This window comes from Jaculus jaculus, chromosome 1 (assembly GCF_020740685.1).
Source record: "Jaculus jaculus isolate mJacJac1 chromosome 1, mJacJac1.mat.Y.cur, whole genome shotgun sequence".
Taxonomy (NCBI): Eukaryota; Metazoa; Chordata; class Mammalia; order Rodentia; family Dipodidae; genus Jaculus; species Jaculus jaculus.
The window spans coordinates 179,949,908-179,973,602 of NC_059102.1; the positions used below are offsets into that span (position 1 = coordinate 179,949,908).

The 23,695-nt window shown below is 38.7% G+C and overlaps 1 protein-coding gene across 8 annotated transcripts in view; it reads left to right on the plus strand.

The window, feature by feature from the left end:
- Nucleotides 1-23,695, plus strand: part of Phf21a (PHD finger protein 21A) — a 261,469-nt gene that overhangs the window by 27,304 nt on the left and 210,470 nt on the right. For 7 of the 8 annotated variants that reach the window (XM_045158358.1, XM_045158336.1, XM_045158344.1 and 4 more), the window contains exons 2-3: nucleotides 13,565-13,605; nucleotides 14,916-15,027. The gene's annotated coding sequence lies outside the window, so the exon portion shown is untranslated. The remainder of the gene's footprint in view (nucleotides 1-13,564; nucleotides 13,606-14,915; nucleotides 15,028-23,695) is intronic. The other variant, XM_045158320.1, reaches the window with a different exon arrangement.

Genomic DNA, 23,695 nt, shown 5'->3' on the forward strand with positions numbered 1-23,695 from the left:
AAATGTGTTATTTTATATACACTTGTCTGTCTATATCTTTTATATGCCAGCTATGATAGGCATGCCTAGCATGTGTAGAGTACTATATGATCTTGTTCTGCATTTCTTTATAAATATTTTCTGCTTAAACTGTCTGTATTAAGGAATACATGTTATAACTTATACAATAGTAAGTGAAGGAGGGAAATTGGACTGTTAACCTTAGACCAAGTAACAGCGATGAGGAACTTAGTTATCACTCCCTTGTTTGCTCCTCCTTGGAATAGTAAGCTGTGCCTGCGCCTGCGATGTGAGGCCCATTCATTCCTAGTCACTAAAGGTGATGGTAGCCTGACTTCTGGATTTCTTTGGTTTTATGAGTTTAAATTAGACCCAGAGGGGTAATTATTCCACCCCAATGCATAAGGTAGCCTCATCAGTGAAAGTTGTGCATTGAAACCCCTGTGCAGTATGTAGAAAATGTATCTTTAATGTTATGATGTTGTTTAGCATATTTAGTTTAGTGCTGGAGTATACTTATTTAACAGGACCTTTAATAAGCTTCCTCTACACCAAAGATATATTTTAAAAAATTATCCTTAAGAAGACTTTGTAGTATTCCCCAGTAGAGTTCATCTAGAATGGCAGAAAACCTTTCTGAAATAAAACTTATTCCTTTAACCGGTATTCATTTAAGTGGGTTTCTCTGTACTTGGTTTCCATGGAAATAGCAAATAGCTAACGTTATTTATAAGGTGGAAGTAAAGTAGGGTGCCTAATGGGACCCCATGCTGCTCTGATGAAGAGACTTAGGAGAAAAATCCATGCTCATGGGATTTTTTTTTAAAAAACAAGGTTAATGGAAGCCCTGATTTCAGTCTTCTGTAACAGAACATACTTTTGGTTTTCAAGGCTAGCATTAATATCAAGCAAACAGCTTCTTTTTGAGACTTTACGTTTCTTTCACTTTCAAGTTTTAGGACTACTCACTTAGTGCAAGCTGGGTTTTATGCTTTGACACCTGTTTGTAGGTTTTGTTTCAAAAGTTAAAACTTCTAGCATATTGAAATTGTTTCAAGTTTTCCATCACATTTCCAAGTGCACATAGAGATGGATGCTCATTAGTGTTAGCAACAACAATAAAAAATTGATTGGTATACATAATTTTTAAAAATTCATTTATTTGCAAGTAAAGAGAGAGAGGAGAGAGGTAGACAAAATGAGTGCTGCAGGGCCTCCAGCCACTGCAGATGAATTCCAGACACACGCACCACTTTGTGCATCTGGCTTTATGTGGGTACTGGGGATGTGAACCAGGATCCTTTAGCTTTCTTTGTAGGCAAGTGCCTTAACTCCAGCCCAGACTACATCATAAGTTTTAAAAAAGGTAAATTGCTTTAGAACCACTTTTAAATTTTAGGCCACAGTCAGGGTTCTTTATTTGTATTGTTAAACCTATGTAGTTGAAAAGATTCTGATTTTCTTTGATGATAGAAGCAGGAGAAATCTTAATTTCTTTCTTTCTCTGTTTTTTTTTTTTTTTTTTTTTTTTAAAGAAAGTGGATGGTTGCCAAAGTCCTATGAACTAAAATAAATGTTCATTCTTTTTAATCTTTGAAATGTTTATTTGGGAAAAACCTTGCTTTTCTCTCACTTCTTCCATAAGGCCTGCTCTTAGTTTCCTAGGGCCATGGTAAACCCTTGCATTTCTAAAGTCCCTGAAAGTGAAGGAGTATCATTCCCTTTGTGTTTGTGTTAGCATTAGGAGTGAGTGTGCGCCATCACTGATTCTCCCGCAGCTTGAAAGGCACCTGCTCATTTTGCAGCCTAGTAGTGCGGCGGTGCTGTACTGAGAGGAGAGGCAGGACAGAGCACACTGAGGGGCTGCGGTGCTGCTTCAGTCAGTTGTGGCCGTCCTGTCCTCAGCAGCTCGTGGTTATTACCTGTTTGTCTGGAAGTACTCTGATTTTTCTTGGCTATCAAAATCTCAGGAATTTTCTTCTGTGTTTAAAACCAAGAACTGTAGTGTACGTAGGGCTGTACCAGGGGTATAGTTTTTTTTTGGGGGGGGGTGTTTTTTCTTTTGGATAAGCTCTGGCTGTACTTGGGTTTGTTGTGTTTTAATTTTCTAAAAACTTGGTTGCTTTAATGCTGTCAATTTATTTTCATGTGCTATATTTCATCCCTAGCAATTCAATAGTTTCAATAGTGTTTTTTTTTTTTTTTTTTGTCTAGCTTAGTTTTTTTTTCTTTTCTTCTTTTTTCCCAACAACAGTCTTATTTCTTTTTTTTATTCCTTGTCTGGTGTTTACCAGTGGACTTTCTTGATGGCTTTCATTTGAATTATCTTTGTACTTCAGAGATATAGGCATTTGGGTCTGAGAGAACTCCCTGTGCTTACAGCTCGTGGATTGAAGTTTCTGCAGATGCAGTGCTTGGTATTCACCCTTTTCCTTGGTGTGTATGCTCCAAACTCCCATTAGTGTTAATAGGAAGCACTTGCTTAAATCCCTATACACCAAGATAAGCCCAGACTCTTATAATGCCTTGTAGATACCTGGGTTGTTTGTTGTTGATAGCAAGGGTTTTGGTCTTGAGGTTAACTGACTATTAAGATAGAGTTTGAGTTGTCTTGGGATCTGGAATGATTTACTAAGTCTGGTCTGTAATTAACTTTTCATTATGATTAGACTCAAAGCATGCACAGCTCTGAGCTGTAGAAACTTGTGAACTTGTTTGTATTTTGTGCTATGAAGCAAGGCTTCTTTCTGCTTATTTCTGTTACTCTTCCTCAACCACAAAATACATGACTTCAACAGTTTTTGTGCATCTTGCAAGAGGACTTGGTAAACATTATTGCTACTTATTTATTTTTTTGCTTATAATTCTTTCCATACTCTCTGGCCTCTTAAGCCTTTTGTTAGAGCAGTTCACATTTTGCAAGCATACTGAAGTTAATACTCACTGTCTTAGAGCTTAGACATATAGTCACTGGTCAAGTATTGATCTCTGTTTACTCCATCTTTCTGTGAATTCCATTTCCTTGCATGCAATCTAATGGGAGTATTTCTAGATGGGAGCAGGGTTTTGGCTGAAATTTTGTCCCTCATCTTTTTTTAAATTTTTTTATTTTCTGAGGTAGAGTCTCACTCTAGCCCAGGCTGACCTGGAATTCACTGTGTAGTCTCAGGGTAGCCTTGAGCTCATGGTGATCCTCCCTCCTACCTCTGCCTCCCCAGTGCTAAGATTAAAGGCATGCGCCACCACGCCTGGCTATCCTTTGAGTTTTAAATGATCTGAAGGTTCATCTCTTAGGCAACTAGGGTGGGAAAATACTATAGGTAGGCCCTAGCTGCCCATTAGAATCTTCTGAGGTAACTAGGAAAAAAAATATCTGGGCTCCAAACTGTGTAGAAGCCTTAAGGGTAGCTTGTGAATCTGTGTTACTTTATTTGTGCTCCTGATTTACTCTTGAGAACTACTACTTGTTCAAAGTATTATCTCTATGTTTGTGTGTATGTGTGTAGTCTGACTATGGAAGTAATTCATATAGCTTACAAGATGAGACATGTGGTTAAATGGATATCGAGCCTGGAGAGAGTACTCAGAGGTTGAGTGTCGACCTAGCATGTGCAAGGTCTTGTGTTTCCAGCCCCTGCACTGAAAAAGAAATAAAAAAATAAGTGATTGAAAAGAGGATATTCTGGTTTAAAGGAAGGGAGACTTGGGAATAAGGATGGATGTGGAAAGTCTGTCAACCAGTAAGTCTTTATCTGGACTCCAGTTTCCAGGTGAGAGTTAGATAGTTAGGAGGTTGAAGGAACAATTATGATTATAGTTTTAATCTTTATTTTAATATTGCCCATATCACCTACTATGTAACTGCTGTAGACTTTGTAAATATTTTGAGGGTGTAAGCTATGACAGTGTTTGGAGGATGAGAGTGTGCTGGCCAGAGGGAAAAGCAAGTAGAAGAGCTCTGAGCAGGGAACACGGCTTGGTCAGTGTGTAGACAAGATGCCAGGATTGCTGGAGCAGTTTGGGAGGTGGGGGGATGGGAGAGTGGCAAAGCCCAAACCCCTTAGTGTCTGTAGGCCACTGCTAAAGAACTTTAACCTTTTGAGTTTGATGCTAAGCTACTGGAGGATTTAGAGACCAGAGTAACAGGCTCTATGTTGGATTTTGAAAATATACTGTACTCTGGTTGGGAAGAGAATAACTTGTAGTGGGCTGGGATAGGAGCGGGGGATGTCAGTTGGGGGCCATTTCAATAATGTAGGTGACATCTGCTGGTGAGTTAGACCAAGAAGGTGATCATGAAACTAAGACACAAAAATAGGCTTTGTGGGTGTGTGTGTGTGTGTGTGTGTGTGTGTAGGACAGAGGATAAATTTAAGTATTATCCTCAGGTATGCTAGCTACCTATTTTTAATTTTTTTTTCATATTTGAGAGAGAAGGAGAGAGACAGGGGCCAGATAGAGAGAGAATGGACACACCAGGGCCTTCAGCTGATGTAAAGGAATTCCAGAAACATGTGCTACCTTGTGCATTTGGCCTACGTGGGTCCTGGGGAATCGAACCTGGGTCCTTTAGCTTTTCAGGCTAGTGCCTTAACCACTAAGCCATCCCTAGCTACCTCTTTAAAAAATATTTTATTTTTATTTATTGTGGGGGGAGGGAGAACCACTGCAAACTCCAGACACATGCAACATGATGTGCATCTGGCTTGCGTGGTTAATACAGAATTGAATCTGGATCCTTTGGCTTTGCAGGCAAGCAACTTAACTACTAAGCTATCTCTCCAGCCCTAGCTACCTCTTTTTTAGACAAGTTGTCTCATTGGCCTGGAGCTTACCATTTTAGTTAGATTGGATGGTGACCTCCAGAGATCCTTTCCCTAGTGCTGGGATTACAGGCATACACCATCATACCAACATTTTTATGGGTACTGGGAATTGAACTCAGGTTCTCATGTTTGGGTGTTAAGCACTTTTCCCAATTGCGTCATTTCCCCATCTCCATAGTAGATACATTTTGAAGATAGAGGCAACATGGCTAGTGGTTGGGTTGGATGTGAGATGTAGGAATAAGAGGGTAATTTTATTAATTTTTTTTCTGGAAGGATGGGGTTGCCGTTTACTGAGATAAGAATGACTGAGGAGGAGGCTGGAGGTTAGGTAGTCAGGAGTTTAATTTTGGACTTGTCAAGCTCAAGATACCTCTCCCTACCCAAGATACCTCTTTGACAAGTGTTGAGTGGGACATTGAGTATATGAATTTGGAATTCAGAGGAAAAGTCTGGGCCAGAGATAAGAAATTTGGGAATTGCAACTGTATGAATTCTTTTTGTAGCTGTGTGACTGGGTGAGTTCCCCCATGGAAAAGAGAGTCAAATTGATCTCTAGGGAAATTTAACGTTATAGAACTTGGAGATGAGGGGGAACCAGCAAAGGAAGTGGAGAAGAGTGACCAGAGAGATTAGGAGGAAGACCAAGAGGATGGTGTCCTGGGAGTCAAGAGAAGAAAAGAATTTCAAAAGAAAAAAATGATCAAATAACACTGAGAGGACAAGAAAGTGAGGACAAGAGTTAACTTGGAGATTTAGCAACAGAGGTTATTGGTGATCTTGAGAATGTGCAGCGGGAAAAGCCCTAGTGGAGTGGGTTGACCATAGAATGGGAGGGAGAAGAGGGAGAGTCTGTGTGGAGAACACTCAGGAAGCCTTGTCAATGGGAGCAGGAGACAGGATGGTAATTAGAGAGGAATATGTAGTGAAGGAAGACAATTTCCTCTGTTTTTAGGAATAAATTCTCTTATTTTCATTTTGTTTTTTAAACAATGAAGCAACAAAGTGATCCTTTAGTGTCAAGGAGAAAATAGGTACTGGTGGGCTGGAGAGATGGCTTAGTGGTTAAGCGCTTGCCTGTGAAGCTTAAGGACCCCGGTTTGAAGCTTGATTCCCCAGGTCCCACGTTAGCCAGATGCACAAGGGGGCGCACGTGTCTGGAGTTTGTTTGCAGTGGCCGGAGGCCCTGGCGCGCCCATTCTCTCTCTGTCTCCCTCTATCTGTCTTTCGCTCTGTGTCTGTCACTCTCAAATAAATAAATAAAAAATGGACAAAAAATATTAAAAAAAAAATAGGTACTGGTGAGTAAAGGGAGAAGTGCTAGGAGGATGTCCGTGACAGGGCAAGAGGTAGAGGACAAGAGGGATTATGCTGTTAGGGCCACAAGGACTCAACCTCATCAAGTGGAGTCTGCTTTTTCTTCTAACCATTTATCTACATTTAAATTTATTTCAAACTTAATGTACTTTCTGTTGGAAGTTAGGAAGGACAGAAGAGAAGCAATAAAGCTTATCATATATAAAAGTTATTGAACTACTGTCAGGTATAGTAAGAGAAAAGGAGAGGTTGAATCTTCTAAGTAAGGTGACATTTTAAAGTATTTTTGAATGACAGTTATCTGTGCTATTCTAGTCCCTTATCAAAATTTATGATTGAGCACAAGCTATAAACTTAATCATTTGAAATTTGTGGTGGAGTGAATTAAATTTTAGCCTAATTTAAAATGTTATAATATTGAAATTTTCTCTACAAAGTTTATTGTATAACACAGATTTTGTGCATAGGTTTCAGATATTTTTTTTAAAAAGATACTTTAAAAGTGGCTACTAATCATCTTTGATTTATTTTTATTTATTTATTTGAGAGAGACAGAGAAACAGGCAGACAGAGATAGTGACTATGGGTGCACCAGGGCCTCTTGCCACTACAAATTCCGATGCATGTGCTACTTTGTGCAAATGGCGTTATGTGAATACTGGGGAATTGAATCCTGGGTGTTAGGCTTTGCAAGCAAGCATCTTAACCACTGAGCCATCTTCCCACTTTGGATGACTTGTTTCTTTGATAGCTCTAATTAAAGAAGCTGTGAACTTGTAGAGATGTGAACAGTTTTCATTTTGAAAAAAAATTGTTTCGAGTTTTATTAGCAAATAATACTCATCTCTAAAAGGAAAACTAATTGCTTCTAACTCATATATTTTGAATGGATTCTTATTTGTCTTTGTTTCTTTTTCTTTTCATTAAAGACAGAGTCTTACCATGTAGCCTTGGTTTCACTATGTTGCCTAGGCTGACCTGGAACTTGGTATGCTATGCTCAGGCTGTCTTCCAACTCTGAATCTAACTGTGCCAGCCACCTCTCAATGCAGAGATGTGTCACCATATTCAGCTTTTGAATGTATTTTAAGGAAGAAATCCTTGTTTTCAAAATTTAAGATTTAGTTAAGGTCATGAATTACTTAGTTACAAGTATGAAATGTGTGTGAACAAATTAAGTAGACTCTGCCAGCTTAACATGAGAAAATCAAACTTGTTTTTTATATTTGGTACTTTCTGGATATGGATAGTGTAGAAAGAACAGACTTATGTGTACATCTTGCATTTTGCTGTTCAGCTTTACTAAACTATAGAAATAAAGTGTTTATTTTTTTTTCTTCGAGGAAGGGTCTCACTGTAGCTCAGGCTGAACTGGAATTCACCATGTAGTCTCAGGGCGGCCTCGAATTTATGGCGATCCTCCTCATCTCTGCCTCCCAAGTGCTGGGATTAAAGGCATGTGCCACCACAGCCTATTACTTTTACTTTTTTTAATTCAGCCTCCAAATAGTAGTTAGTTAATAATTAGTCTTCAGAAGAAACACTTCTAGAGTTTTGATGTGCCATGGTTAAGAATCATTAGTCTAAAAATATCTTATTCTTTTTGGGTATCTTTTTAATTTTTTAAATTTAATTCTGCATGCACCTGGGTCTTTTGTGTCTGGCTTTACATGGGTGGTTGGTGTATTGAACCCAGGCTAACAGGCTTTGCAAATGAGTGCCTTTATCCATTGAGCCATCTGCCCAGGCCCTTCTTGGGTACCTTAAATCTTTTTGCCAATCTAAACTGAAGCTAGGAACCCTCTTCCCTGAAAGTTGTACCTTTATAAAACTTTACATATATAGAATTTAGTGACTGTTGGAGTTAACAGACCTCTAAAGCCCTCTTGTGGGGATCCTTCAGAGACATAAAAGATTTTTTATTTTAAAACTTGCCCTAAACAGCATACATATGTAATTTTTCTCTGAGACTATATATGTAAACTTTATTAAAAGTATTTCCCTGTGTTCGTTGTATCTTGTTTCTTAAAAGAGTAACTATACCATTGTGTAAGAGAAAGTGAGGTGTAGTGGAAAAGTGTGCAAACAATCTCAGGGTCTGTAAGCTCTTTAGCTTTGCCACCAACTAGCTGAGTAACCTTTGAGAAGTCATTTCATCTCGTCGGCTTTGCTTTCCTGTGTGATTTCTGCAGTCTGTAAAAAAATTTTATGAACATTTTCACGATATTAAGATTTCATGGACTGGAGAATGTCTCAGCCCTTAAGGTGCTTGCCTATGAAGCCTAGACCCAGGTTTGACTCCCCAGTGCTCACATAAGCCAGATGCACATGGTGGCTGGTGCATGCTTCTGGAGTACGTTTGCAGTGGCTAGGTGCCCTGGCACACCTATTTTTTCTCTCTCTCTTATAAATAAATAATAATATATTTAGAAAAAGAGTTTATGATACCATGGTAAAATTTTTACTTCATTTGCTTAGGATTGCCTTTGCTTCTGAATTGTGGAGAAAATGCCTGAGATAGGGTATGCATACATTGCACTGTCTTTTTATTGACTTTTCAGAGGAGTTTACATGATTATACTTTCTTAAATGCTGTATAAATAGAAGTTAAATCCCATCCTCTCCTGATTGTGTGTGGAGTTAAATCTCATCCTCTCTTGATTGCTTTTGAGTTTCAACATGTTGCATATACCCTGGGCCTTTGTGGATTATATATGTATTACAATTATCATTTGTAATTCTGTGGTTTGCTTTAGTATTTTTCTTTTTAAATGAACAGAAGTTCTTAATTTTCATTTGGTACAGTTTATCAGACTTTTTGTTACATTTTTAAATACTATAATTTTATTTCCTAGTGAACAATTCGGCAAAAATAGTTTTAGAAAGTTATTCACTTACCAGTACTTTGGGAGAGTGATATTTAAGAAGTTATCTCCATCCTGAAAGACATAACAAGAAAGGGAACTGGGGGCTGGGGAGATGCTCAATGATTAAAAGAGCTTGCTTGCTTGCAAAGCCTGCCAGCCCAGGTTTGATTCCCCTGTGCCCACATAAACCACATGTACAAAGTGGCTTATGCATTTGGACATTTGTAGTGGCAAGAGGCCCTAGTGTACCCATACACTTTCTTTTTTTTTCTACTTGCAAGTAAAATAAATAAATAAATATTTATTTATTTTAAAAAAGGAACTGGGGGGCTGGAGAGATGGCTTAGCAGTTAAGGGGCTCGTCTGTGAAGCCTAAGGACACATGTTTGACTGTCCTGGTCCCATGTAAACCAAATGTACAGTGATACAAGTGTGTAAGGTCGCACATGCGTCCAAAGGAGTACACACGTTTGGAGTTCAGTTGCAGTGGCTAGAGGCCCTGGCTTACCAGTTGTTTCTCACTCACTCTTGCATTAAAAAAAAAAAAAAAAAAAAGAGCCATTCTGTTGGGCTTGCTTCAATAAAAAGGAACTGGGAAGAGAAACCTGACAGGTTGTGTCTAGTCAGTTCATTGACTTAATCATATATTGAGCACTTACTGTGTGCCTGCGACTGTTTTAGGTATTTTCTGAGTGATCAATGTCCTGTAGATAACTGGAATGATAATTCCTTTTTTTTTTTTTTTTTTCCACGAGGTAGGGTCCTGCTCTAGCCCAGGCTGACCTGGAATTCACCATGTACTCTCAGGGTGGCCTCGAACTCACGGTGATCCTCCTACTTCTGCCTCCTGAGTGCTGGGATTAAAGGCGTGCTTTACCACACCTGGCATGATAACTTTTTTTGTGGGTACAATTATATTTTATTTGAAATTTTTTTAGAAGAATAAAAGTTATCTGCATTATTAAAAATCACAAAGTTGCCAGTCATGGTGGTGCATGCTTTAGCCCTAGCACTCATTAGGCAGAGGTAGGAGGATCACCATGGGTTCGAGGCCACCCTGAGACTACATGGTGAATTCCAGGTCAGCTTGGGCTAGAGCAGGACCCTACCTCAAAAAAAAAACCAAAAAACAAATACATATACATACATACATACATACATACATATAAAATCTCACAAAGTTGAAGAACTCTGGAAAAAAGTATATAAGACTTTGGCTAGAGGAAACAAAAACGTATTTTAAAACATGCTAAGGCTGGGAAGATGGCTCAGTGGATTACATATTTACTGTAAGGATGAGGATCCCCTACACCATTGTAAAAGCTAGGTGTGGTGGTATGTGCTTATAATCCCAGCACTGGGGAGATGGAGACAGCAGAACCCCCCAGACTTACTGGCAAGCTGGTTTAGCCTAATTGACAAGTTGTCTCAAACAAAATAAGATGGAAAGTGACTGAGGAAGATAACCCATTGCAGCCTCTGATTGCCACACACATGCACATACATGTGTACACAATCCCCCCCAAATGTGCCAACACACATACATATACTAACACCACACACAAGCCAAACCTTTTATAAATGGGCATTATTTCTATGAGACTTCAGTTATCTTCAAACAATAACAACAAAACACCACCAAAAGAGCCTGGACACTTCCCTGGGGGCCTGGCTGATAAGTACCTTATCCTGAATGTAGGGTATACATGAAAAACAACCTGAAGAGACTCAGAATACCTGTAGACATGAAACTGTTTCTGGAAGTTGCACTACTGCTTTGAATCCAGATGAGTAGGGGTTAGCTACAACTTAAAGTTTACTGTCCTAGGGGGAGGGGGTCATTTGAAGCTAGTGGACACTCAGAATCTTTTTAGTGAGTGGATCATTCTGTAGAGTTTTGCATGAGTTTTATTTTGGTTGGGGTGCCATTCTAATCTTGGTATTAAAAATTGTCATTTAAGCTGGGTGTGGTGGCACATGCCTTTAATCCCAGCACTGGGAGGCAGAGGTAGGAGGATTACTATGAGTTTGAGACCACCCTGAGACTACATAGTGAATTCTGGGTCAGCCTGGACTAGAGTGAGACCCTGCCTTAAAAATAAAACAAAAAGGCTGGAGGGATGGCTTAGTGGTTAAGGCATTTGCCTGCAAAGCCAAAGGACCCAGGTTTGATTCCCCAGGACCTACATTAGCCAGGTGCACAAGGGGTCACACATCTGGAGTTTGTATACAATGGCTGAAAGCCCTGGTGCACCCATTCTCTCTCTCCCCCTCTTTCTCTGTCAAATAAATAAATAAATAAAAATATTAAAAAATAAATAAATAAAACAAAAAAAGTCATTAAATGGACCCAACAACTTTGAAAAGAGCTGTAGTTAAGAGAAGAGAGGATAGAAGAGCAAATTGAATTTCTGTGGCAATGAATACAGACTGCATGAGTTGGAAATTCTTTTAAATAATTTTGCTGTGTGTTTAATGTGGCTGTACATGGTTAAAGACGCTTGCTAATCATAGTGACAAGATCTTTTGCAATACCCTGAGGAAACAACTGGAGTAACATAGGTCAACACACTATGTTTTAGGCATAATGAAGACACTTACAGGGCATGGCATTTGGAAATTAGGTAGTTGAATACTAAAATGTTACGGGCACCTTTTTTTAAATTAAAAAAATGTGTTGACAACTTCTATACCTAAAGGGGGTCATTTTTATTTTAGTTCCCTAATATTGAACCAAAATCCCAGAACTTTTGATTATCTTTCTGGCCTCGTCACTGATTAGCATATGCACTGTGAAAAACCATTGTGGGCTGGAGAGATGGCTTAGCAGTTAAGGAGCTTGCCTGTGAAGCCTAAGGACCCATGTTCAACTCTCCAGCGCCCATGTAAGCAAGACATACAAGGTGATACAAGCATGTAAGGTTGCACATGTGCACATGTGCACATGTGTCTAGAGTTCAATTGCAGTGGCTGGAGGCCCTGGTACGCTAATTCTCTCTCTCATAAAAAATACAAAAATATTATATGTTTGTGGTATATAAAGTATGAGGTACATTTAAGAATGCAAATGAAAGTTTGAGTAAAATTTTCTTAGGAATTTACATATATCTGTATTTTATATATTATATAATGTGTGCATTTAAGGCCTATGCAAACTCATTTCAAGATTTATTAGAAAAAGACCACTTAAGGGCCGGGCATGGTGGCGCACACCTTTAATCCCAGCACTTGGGAGGCAGAGGTAGGAGGACTGCCATGAGTTCAAAGCCACCCTGAGACTACATAGTGAATTCCAGGTCAGTCTGGGCTAGAGTGAGATCCTACCTCGAAAAACCAAAAAGAAAAGAAAAGAAAAAAAGACCACTTAAGATTTATTAGAAAAGCACCATTTAAGATCAAGCTTAGGACTTTGTTCAGTTTTTTCCTATAGCAAGCAGGTAGGTCATTTCAGTGCATAAAATACATACATATATACACACAAACATATGTGTGTGTGTATATATATATCTTTTTGTCATTTAGTACAAATTAGACATAAATCTATTATCAAGGTTAACATCTATCAAACCTTAAAGACAGAAGCACATGATGATGCTATGCATGGTCACGAGAGATGTGAACAAATGTAAAGGCTCTGTGTTAGATCCCAGCTGCACTGGGCTGCTAACTGCAGCTGCCTTTTGTCACGGTGGCAATGGGTCTTAAGTTTGGTGTTGGGAACTTCTGTTGAAAGTGTGGCAGTATTCTGACCATCTTCATGTGAGCAAATCATCTCTTCAGTAAATTGCTTATCTTGTGGTTATTACCTATGTTTCACTATATTTTCCCCATGTTGCATAGAGTGCACAGAGTTATTTGCTGATGAACTTTGTTTTATTGGTAAAGCTTCTCATCAACACCTGGCTTTAGCAGTTAAATTTTTGAGGAATCATAAGTTAGACTCTTGCCAGGCATGGTGGTGCACACCTTTAAATCCCAACACCCAGGAGGAAGGGATATGAGGATCCCTGTGAATTTGAACCCTGGGACTACAGAGTGATTTCCAGGTCAGCCTGGGCTAGAGTGAGATTCTATGTCCATAGCAAAACAAAAAATAAGTTAAACTTGTGTGTGGTGGCACACACCTTTAATCCCAGCATTTGGGAGGCTGAGGTGGAAGTATGTAAGTTGAAGGCCAGCCTGGTACTACATTCCAGGTCAGCCTAGGCTAGTGTGAGACCCTACCTTGGAATCACAAATCATAACACCAAAACAACAACAAAAAGTTAGACCTTGAACTTTGGGGGAGTATGTGCTCCTACCAGTGCCCTTCCCCGTTGTTGAAGAGTCTCTGTACTTTTTTCCCCTTGTACTGAAAGACTACATTAAAGCAGTCACTTAACTGTACCCAATTTCTTTTTGGCTATAAAAACTCGATTTTTTTTGTTTACTTTTGGGCTTTAAAATTTGGAGACAGTTATATGTTTCATTTTTTTCCCTGAAATATTTTAGTCTTAGCGTTTGATGACCTATATCTGTCTGTAGCCTTAACTCCTCTTTTTCCTTCTGTTATAGGGGTATAGAGAGCTGAAGGAGAGTTGGTTCCCCCCACATTGGTAAGTACTATCACTAAGCAGTATGCTTGGTGCTAGCCACAAAGAGTTCAATATTCAGCTATTTCTTTCTTTCTTTCTTTCTTTTTTTTTCCAAAAAAAAAACTTTGTCTCAGGAAATGCAGCTTTGCTGTTTGCATTGAAAGTAAATTTTTGTTTGACTTCACATGGCTATATCGGACGTGCTGTTGTTTCTGACACTTCTGCTAGGCTTGCATGTCTTGAGTTTGATAGCTTGAGAAAAACATAAAGGTCCTGCTAGCCAGAAGTGCCTTAGTAGTTAAGACTGATAATTATATCGAAGTTAAGGTTCCCATTGTGTTTTTTATTACTTACTGTGCTGTTTAATTTGATGCACTTAGTATATGTATAAACTGGTGAGGTTAACATGTAACTGTGGGAACCTTGACTTTGAAATTTGGAACCCCTTTAGTGATTATATTCTTTAACTTAATATTAGACTGGCTTTGTGTCTGATAACTATGTTTTTAGTGTGTCTTGTTTCATATAATTAAAAAAAATTGAACAACACACATATACACGAACACATTTTACCCAATTTCTACTTTCATAGGCTTTGCCATGGCTTATAACTCATCACAATTAGTGTTTGAATGCCTAATTCCAGATCACAGATTACACTTGGCAGCCTGGTGACTGAACATCAAACAGATACTAACTTTATTTGGAGAGTGTGTATTATTTTAAAAAAGCAACTCATAAAAGCTGGAATTTTGCAGTCTTCTACTTTTTAAAATTATTTCTCTCAAATATTATTTAACTTAGTTTGGAGAATGGGTACAATACATATTTGGTTAAGGCTTTTTTTTTTTTTGGTAATTTATGGCCCTCTTCAATGTCTCTCTTACCTTGTAGGGATTGGGTTGTGAACATGTAAGGGAGACAGGCGAACCAGCAGCTAACCTTAGATTTTACCACCATGTACTTCCACTTACCTTTTTCTCATGGAACCTTTTAAAGTCAGTCATCAAGATCTGTTACTTTGTGATGTAATAGCATCATGGAATCTTGAAGAAAGGACCTCAAGGGGCTCCTCTGAACTTTTTAATCCTGGGGAGCAATTCCTTTTCCTACAACTCTGACAGGTTGATGCTTAGTCAAGTGCATACTGAAGACTACATTTAAAAAATGTAGGCCATTATTTTCTATAATGTATGCTGAGGAAAGCTCTACTTCCACAGAAACTGAATGACTATTATTAGGGTGGGGGCTGGGGTGGGAAAAGGGTTCTATGGACAAATAATTTGGGAAATGCTGCATTAAACAAAGTTAAACAGGTTTCTTTACTGCAGGACTTCTCAGAACCTTTAATATGCTAATGTGCATTGTGAATCTCCAAGAGGGGGATATGATATGCAGCATTCTTGAATACTTCTAATGACAGGGAGCCCACTACCTCATAAGGTAACCCATTCCTTTTTTTGTTGTTTTTTACAGCTCTAGTCATTAGTTCTTTATATTGATTTGAAATATATCTCCCATACCTTTACTTTTATTAAGTATTTATTGATTATGCTGAGGCAACCACACCCTCTATCCTTTTTGTGGTATTTATAAGATTCTGTCCAGGTTCCTGCATTGTAGTTCTTTAAATGATTAAGTAACTGTTCAGTAAATGTGGCAACTAGCTGTAAACTCTTAGCTTTGTTGTCACTATTCTCCTATAGACTATTCTCCAACCTCCTTCATTTTGGGTTTCTGTAAAATTTTAAGTTTTACTTCAATGTTCCTTTCATTGGTGTGGTTGAGACTTTAGTACACATGCTTTCTTTCTGTAAAGAAAGATGGAAAATGGAAGAGTGTGTGTGCAGACAGCCTGGGTCCTGGCAGCGGAGGTTGTACTGTACACTGGGATGAAGCTGATGATGGAGAAGAGGTGGTGCACCCTGCTGCAGCCTGCAAGAGAGTGCTGTGAGAAATGCTAGCCTGACTCAAAATACCACAAAAGCCTCTTGGGTTGTAGTGTGAGCTGTGAAGACATTCCTTTGTAAATTTTGTTCATAAATGACGTGTACTCTTTCCTTTAAATCAAAGCAGAAATAATTGAACATGTAAGAGACACAATTTAGTAATTAGTAAATAGTAAATAACATTAACTGTTTAATAGTTTGGAAACAAAGCTGGGCGTGGTGGTGTGTACCTTTAATCCCAGCACTGGGGAGGCAGAGGTAGGAGGATCTCTGTGTGTTCAAGGTCACCCTGAGACTACATAGTGAATTCCAGGTCAGCCTGAGCTAGAGTGAGACCCTTCCTCAACAACAACAACAACAACACCCTCCCCCCCAACACACACGTGTTTGGAAACCTCCAACTAGCTCCAGTGATTTTTGTTCCTAGGTGTTATATCAGGATTTGAGTACAATGGCCTTGTCTGTTTCAAGGATGAGAAGCCTCCAAAGTCAGATTCCCAACTCTTGTACTTTCTTTTGGCCTGTGGAGTGTCACCAAAGATATACTCTGAAGATAAGTCAGGTTATGTTGAAAATTTGTAGAATCATAAGGAAAAATTAGGACTTTTAATGTCATTTTTTGAGTCATGACAGTAATACTTAACTTTTTCAATAAATGCTAATAAAACAATTGAAAATTTTTAGTAAAAATGGTAATTTTCATACTATTGGATAATAGCTATAGATATTGTTTTATTTCACTGCATTTTACATGCATAGTAAGAAATTGAAAGCTGACTTTTCAGTATTAGGCATGGGATAAGATGTAAGGAAACAGGGTGTCTTTTTCCTATCTTTTTAAAAATGTTATGTTAGAATATATATCAAAAATAGAAAAACCAAAATACAAAAAACTAAAGATGTTTTTAAACCAAAAAAATGGATGGTATAGAGGACATAAAGCTATTTGCTTTTCAGAATAATCTGGGGGCACACTTTGTCACCAGACTTATTGTTAAAGTAACTGTTGAATGACCTGCCAAATTTTGATTGGAAAAGGGTTTGTATCAATTTAGTTATATTATTTCTTAGCAGTAAAACTAGAGTTACAGCTATCCTACAAGTTATTAGAATCATAATAAAAAACCTAGAGGTCACATATCTTCAAGTAAAATTATTCAGAAAAATATTTATTTATTTATTTGAGAAAGGGAGAGAGAGAATGGGTACACCAGGGCCTCTAGCTACTGCAAACTAATGCCAGATGCATGCACCACCTTATGCATCTGGATTTATGTGGATACTGGGGAGTTGAACCCTGGTCCTTAGGCTTTGCAGGCAAGTACCTTAACCACTGAGCAATCTCTCTCCAGCCCATGATTATTGTTTTGATTAGTTTGTGGACTTTTTTTTTTTTTTTAAGGCAAGATCTTATGCAGTTCAGGCTCCTGATCCTCTTGCTTCCCAAATGCTAAGATTATCATGTGTTGCCACATCTGGCTGTTTTGTTATTTGAAGATGGAAGGCCATTAGGTATCCCAGTGGTTTGAACAGTTTTGAAGACTGAGAACATTGGTATTTTGTGATAGGAAAGTACCCTCACTCATGAAAGTATGCATAGTTGTTAGGTGACTTTTTATTTATTTATTTATTTATTTATTTATTTATTTATTTATTTATTGAGGTAGCGTCTCAGTCTGGCCCACTGGAATGCACTCTGTAGTCTCAGAGTGGTCTCAAACTCACAGCAAGATCCTCTTATCTCAGCCTCATGGAGTGCTGGGATTAAAGGCATGTACCATGATTCCCAGCCTCGAAAGACATTTTATCTAAGTAAAGTGTGTCTTTTTACAGTTTTTTGTCTATTTATATTCACCTTGAAGTAACCAATTTGTTTTATATGTATATTTCATTAGAACGGGTCAAACTGTAATAAATCATCTTTTATAAATTTAGAACTAACTGAGATAGTATAAATTGCCCCCAAATAGTGTTCAGGTGATGGTTTCATGAATTAAGATCCCAAATTGTTTTTTTAATTTTATTTACTAGAGAGAGGAGGGGGCAGATAGAGAGAATGGGCATGCCAGGGCTTCCAACCACTGCCAATCAACTCCAGATGCATGCCCACCTTGTGCATCTGGTTTTTATGTGGGTCCTGGTACTGGGGAATTGAACCTGGGTCCTTAGGCTTTGCAGGCAAGTGCCTTAACCTTTAAACTGTCTCCCCAGCTCTCCCCCCCCCTTGTTTTTTTAAAAGGATTAACATGTTCTTTCCTTGTATTTGTAAATTGTAACTACCTGTATATAAGTTGTTCTTTTAAAAAATACTTATTAGCTGGGCCTGGTGTTGCACACCTTTAATCCCAGCAATTGGGAGGCAGAGGTAGGAGGATCACCGTGGATTCGAGACCACCCTGAGACTACATAGTGAATTCCAGGTCAGCCTGGACTACTGAGACCCTACCTCGAGAAACCAAAAAAAAACAAAATTATTTGATAAGCCGGGCATGGTGGCGCACACCTTTCATCCCAGCACTCGGGAGGCAGAGGTAGGAGGATCACTGTGAGTTCAAGGCCACCCTGAGACTACATAATGAATTCCAGGTCAACCTGGTCTAGAGTGGAGCTCTACCTCAAGAAACAACAAACAAACAAACAAACAAAAAATATTTAAGAGAGAGAGAGGAAGAAACACAGAGAACCAGTTCGCCAAGGCCTCTAGCCACCACTGCAAGTGAACTCCAGACACATGAGTCACCTTGTGCATTTAGCTTATGTGGAAACTGGAGAATCAAACTTGGGTCCTTAGGCTTTGCAGGCAAGAGCCATAACCACTAAGTTATCCTTCCAGCCCATATGATTTGTTCTTTTAAGTAGATACTAATCCCTTAAAATCACTACCCAGAAACTTTTCTGAAGGATATCAGATAAATCTTCTAGTCCTGCATAAATTTTGTGTAACTAGTCATTTTTCCTGAAAAAAAAAAACTATTTATTTGCAAGCAGAAAGATAGAGAGAAACACACACACACACACACACACACACACACACACACACAGAGAGAGAGAGAGAGAGAGAGAGAGAGAGAGAGTGTGTGAGTGAGTGAGTATGGGTGTTCCAGGGTCTCAAGCCACTGCAAATGAACTCCAGATGCATGCACCACTTTGTATATCTGTTTTACGTGGGTACTGAGGAATCAAACCCAGGTTGTTAAGTTTTGTAGGCAAGTGCCTTAACTACTGAACTATGCCCAGTCACAACCTTTTTTTTTTTTTAACCAAAATAAAATGGGTAATTGACATTTAGAGTCCTTGACAAATAAAACTTCATGCCTTTGTATGTATCTAATAAACAGACAACAATCTGAGGTTTAAACATATTTAAAACTGTCAGCCCCTCATTAGCTTCAGATTGTGTATGGCACCAACATTTAGTCTCAGGTCTCTTTCTTTCTCTCCCTATGCCCCCTCTTTTAAAATTTTTATTTTTATTTTTTTTATTTGCAAGGAGAGAGAGAAAGAAAGACAGAGAGGGAGGGAGGAGAGACAGGCAGAGAAAATGGGCCCACCAGGGCCTCCTGCTGCTGCAAATGAACTCCAGAGCCATGTGCTACCTTGTATATCCAGCTTTATGTAGGTACTGGGGAATCTAACCTGTGTCTTTTAGCTTTGCTGACAAGTGCCTTAACCACTAAGCCATCTCTCCAGCCCAAAATTGTCTTTTTTTTTTTTTTTTGCAAGGTAGGTTTTCATGTTAGCCTAGGTTGGCCTGGAACTCACTCCAGTTCCAGGCTGGTCTCACATTTACAGCAATCCTTCTACCTCTGCCTCTCAAGTGTTAGGATTAAAAGTGTGTGCCGCCACTGAATTTTTTTTTTTTTTTTTTTTTTTTTTTTTTACTATAATCACCTCCTTTGTCATTCTTCTTTCTTCTGGGAATGTTTTTCCATAATTCTCTTTCTTCTCCTTCCTCTTTGTCCTGTTCCTTTTTCCTCTTTTTTTCAAGGTAGGGTCTTACTCTGGCCCAGGCTGACCTGGAACTCATTTTGTAGTCCCAGGCTGGCCTTGAACCCACAGCAGTTCTCCTACCCCATCTTCCCAAATGCTGAGATTAAAGGTGTATGTCACCATGCCTGGCTTTCCATAAGCTTTTGTTAATTAATTTGTGAAAGCAACTATATTAACCCTTTTCCATTTGTATTAAAAATTCTTCAAGGTTTTAACTTGCTTGTTTCCAGATTATATCAGTTCAGTTGAACTAGGGTTTTATATGTTACCACCAGAAGAATAAAATATGTTTTTAGGGTTTTGAAAATAGTCCTACATTTTCAGCATGAGTCTTGACTTAACAGTAATTTTAAAGAGTCATTTTTGGATACATTTTCTGGTAGAACCTTGCAAAAATTAAAACCACACACTATTTCCAAGAACTGTAATATAAACTGAGTGTGGTGGAACATACCTATAATCCCGTCACTCAGAAGGCTGAGGTAGGAGAATTCTCAGGAGTTCATGGCCAAGCTGGGTTACGTAGCAAGTCTGAGGCAAACTTCAGTTCAGTGAAACTCTTAAAAAAAAAAAAAAAAAGCCTCTGTAATATGTAAATTCAGAATTCAAGTAGGGGTTTTATTTTAGCATTTGGAATTAGAGTGATTTAGCCAAGTGTGGTGGCTCATGCCTGTAATCCCAGCATTCTGGAGGCTGAGGTAGGAGGATCCCTGTAAGTTGGAGGCCAGCCTGGACTACAGGGTGAGTTCCAGGTCAGTCTGGGCTAGAGTGAGACCCTGACTTAAAAAGAAAACAAAAAGTAATAAAATAAAATTTTATAATGACAGTATTGTTTTTAAAAAAATATATTTTATTGTTGATCTTTTTGAGAGGAAGATAGAGAGAAAGAGAGAATGGGTGTGCCAGGGCCTCCAACCACTGCATATGAACTCCAGATGCATGTGCCCCTTTGTGCATCTGGCTTATGTGGGTCCTGGGGAATTGAACCAGGGTCCTTAGGCTTCGCAGGCAAATGCCTTAACCACTAAGCCATTTCCTCAACCTGACTGTATAGTTTTAATGTTACTTACAAATAGTAAAACCTTAAGTGACTACAAAAGTCCTTGTTAAGTAAGTTACTGGCAATTCTGGTATTTATTATAAATACAAACATTTCTCTTTCTTTGTATCTTTTTCTTTCTTTTCTTTTTTTTTTTTTTTGTTTTCTTTGAGCCAGGGTCTCACTCTAGCCCAGGCTGACCTGGTATTCATTCTGTAGCTCCAGGCTGGCCTTGAACTCATAGTGATCCTCCTATCTCAGCCCCCTGAGTGCTGGGATTAAGGGTGTGTGCTACCATACCTGGCTTTCCCTTGTTTTTGAGAGAAGGTCTCTAACCTGACGCTCACCAGTTTGGGCACTCTGAGCACTGGGAGGACTCTCTTGCCTCTTCCTCCCCCGTGCAGGCATTACAGGTGTGCACTTACCATCCTAGCTCTTACATGATTGAGGGATCTGAACTCAGGTCCTCATGCTTGCACAAGAAGCACCTCATTAGCTCCCCAAACATTTTTAAAATTATTTTTGTATATTTTTATTTAGTTATTTGAGAGCAACAGGCAGAGAGAAGGAGGGAGAAAGAGAGAGAGAAAGAGAAAGAATGGGCGCCAGGGCTTCTAGCCACTGCAAATGAATTCCAGATGCATGCGCTCCCTTGTGCATCTGGCTAACGTGGGCCTGGGAAATCGAGCCTCGAACCGGGGTCCTTAGGCTTCTCAGGCCAGAGCTTAACCGCTAAGCCATCTCTCCAGCCCTCCCTAAACATTTTTAAAAGATAGTAAGTAGTTAAAACTTCTAGATTTGTTCATCAAAATGTCTCCTTTTTCCAAGTTATTTCCCTATTATACTATCTTCACTAATTTTTTTGGTTAATAATATCATTCAACAGTAATTTTTCCTAGCCTTGATACATGTTACATTGAAGGAATTTTGTACTTTGGGAATTTATTCTTTTAGATCAGAATATTTTGATATTGCATAGTATATAATAGACCCTAGAGGAGAGATTCTCACTGATGTTTTAAGCCTAGAGAGATTAAGCAAGTAAATGAGCACTAATGTTCTTAAGAATATATTCTATGGTTGATGTTTCTATTATAACTCGTAAATAAATCAGTTTTTAAAAATATATTTTAAAATATTTTTATTTATTTGCTGGAGAGAGGCAGACACAGAGTGAGTATGGGTGCATTAGGGCCTCTTGCCACTGCAAACAAACTCCATGTAGTACTTTGTGCATCTGGCTTTATGTGGGTACTGGGGAATTGAATCTAAGCCATCAGGCTTTGCAAGCAAGTACCTTTAACCTCTGAGCCATCTTGCTGAGCACTCTCTCCAGTTCCTATTTGTATTAATTTATTTAGAGAGAGAGAGAGAGAAAAAAAGAGAGAGAGAGTATAGGCACACTAGAGCCTTCTGCCACTGCACACCAACTCAAGACACATGTGCCACTTTGTGTGTTTGGCTTTACATGGGTACTGAAGAATTGAACCCAGGCTGTCAGGCTTTGCAAGCAAGAGTATTTTAACTGTTGAGCTATTTCTCCAGCTCAGTAAATCAGTTTACAAAGGACTTTCAGAAAACTTAGGTTGAATGTGGACCTTATTTATATAGAAAATGTGAAGATTGTGAATTTCATCTTATTGGTAGAAGGTAATCATTCTGCCTTTCTAATTTCCCTTTCTCAGTAATGAAGAGCTGTACTAGCTACAAAAAAAGAAGTTGCAATAAAGTTTAAATTTGCTCAGACAAAAAAAAAATTAACAACTTTTGCTCTGACAGAATACCTAAAAACCATGTATACAGGGCCACATTTAATAAAAGAAAAAATTTCTCTCTTTCTCCATGAAAGAGATGGCTCACCACTTAAGGTACTTGCAGAGTGTAATGACCTAGGTTTGATTCCTCAGTATCCATGTAAAACCAGATGCTCTAAGTGGTGCATCTGGAGTTCCTTTACAGTGGCTGGAGGCTCTGGCACACCTATTCTCCCCCTTATTTGCAAATAAATAATAAATAAATAAAATGTCTTTAAAATTGTTAAAAGAAAATAAAAATAGCTGGGCATACCTTTAATCCTAGCACTCAGTTGGCAGAGGTAGGAGTTCTAGGCCATCCTGAGACTACATAGTGAATTCCAGGTTGGCCTGGGCTACAGTGAGACCATACCTCAAAAAAAAAAAAAAAAAAGAAACAAAGAAAGAAAAGAAAAACAGATAAAAAGAGAAATTAAATTAGTCATTCAGTTAAAGTTCAGTAGTGATGAGTGGAAGATAGGAAGATGAGGCTGGTATCCCATTTTTTGTCATAAATTTAGACTTTTGACATCTCCACGTGCGTTAATACATATGGCCAAAGAGATGTATTTTCAAGTTTGAAAAGGTGGTTAGTTTATTGGAAAGCTGGGAAAATATTACATTACTAGACCATTTCAGATGGAATAGAGATTAATTCTTTATTTGTTTTTGTTTTTGTTTTTCAATGTAGGGTTTTGCTCTAGCCCAGGCTGACCTAGAATTCTCTGTGTAGTCTCAGGGTGGCTCAAACTCACAGCAATCCTCCTGCCTCTGCCTCCAAAGTGCTGGGATTAAAGGCCTGTGCTACCACAGCCAGCTTAATTATCTAATTAAAAAAAACTATGTATTTGAGAGAGAAAGAGGTAGATAGAATGGGTGTGTGCCAGAGCCTCTAGCCACTGTACATGAACTCCAGACATATGTACCACCTTGTGCATCTGGCTTTACATGGGTACTGGGGAATTTAACTCAGGACCTTAGGTTTTGCAGGCAAGTGCCTTAATGGCTGAACAATCTCTCCAGCCCTAATTCTTTTAATTTGTGTAGCACAGTTGCATCACATTGGATTTATCTGTGTAAAATATTAACCTGTCAGATTCCAGCATTTGAATTCTACTAGAATTTCCCTTTGTTTAAGACTTCTTCTTAAAATAGAGTAAGGGCCCAACCAAATAAAAGTATCCTCCCCAGGACACTTGCACTTTCCTAGTTGAGAGACCACAGCTTCCCTGGCCAGCTGGGTTTTTAGAGTGCTTGACCATGTTGTTATGTGTCCGTTTCTATTCTAAGAGCATGTTTTGGAAAACAGTCTGTCCTGCTAGATTCTCATCTAGGATGGA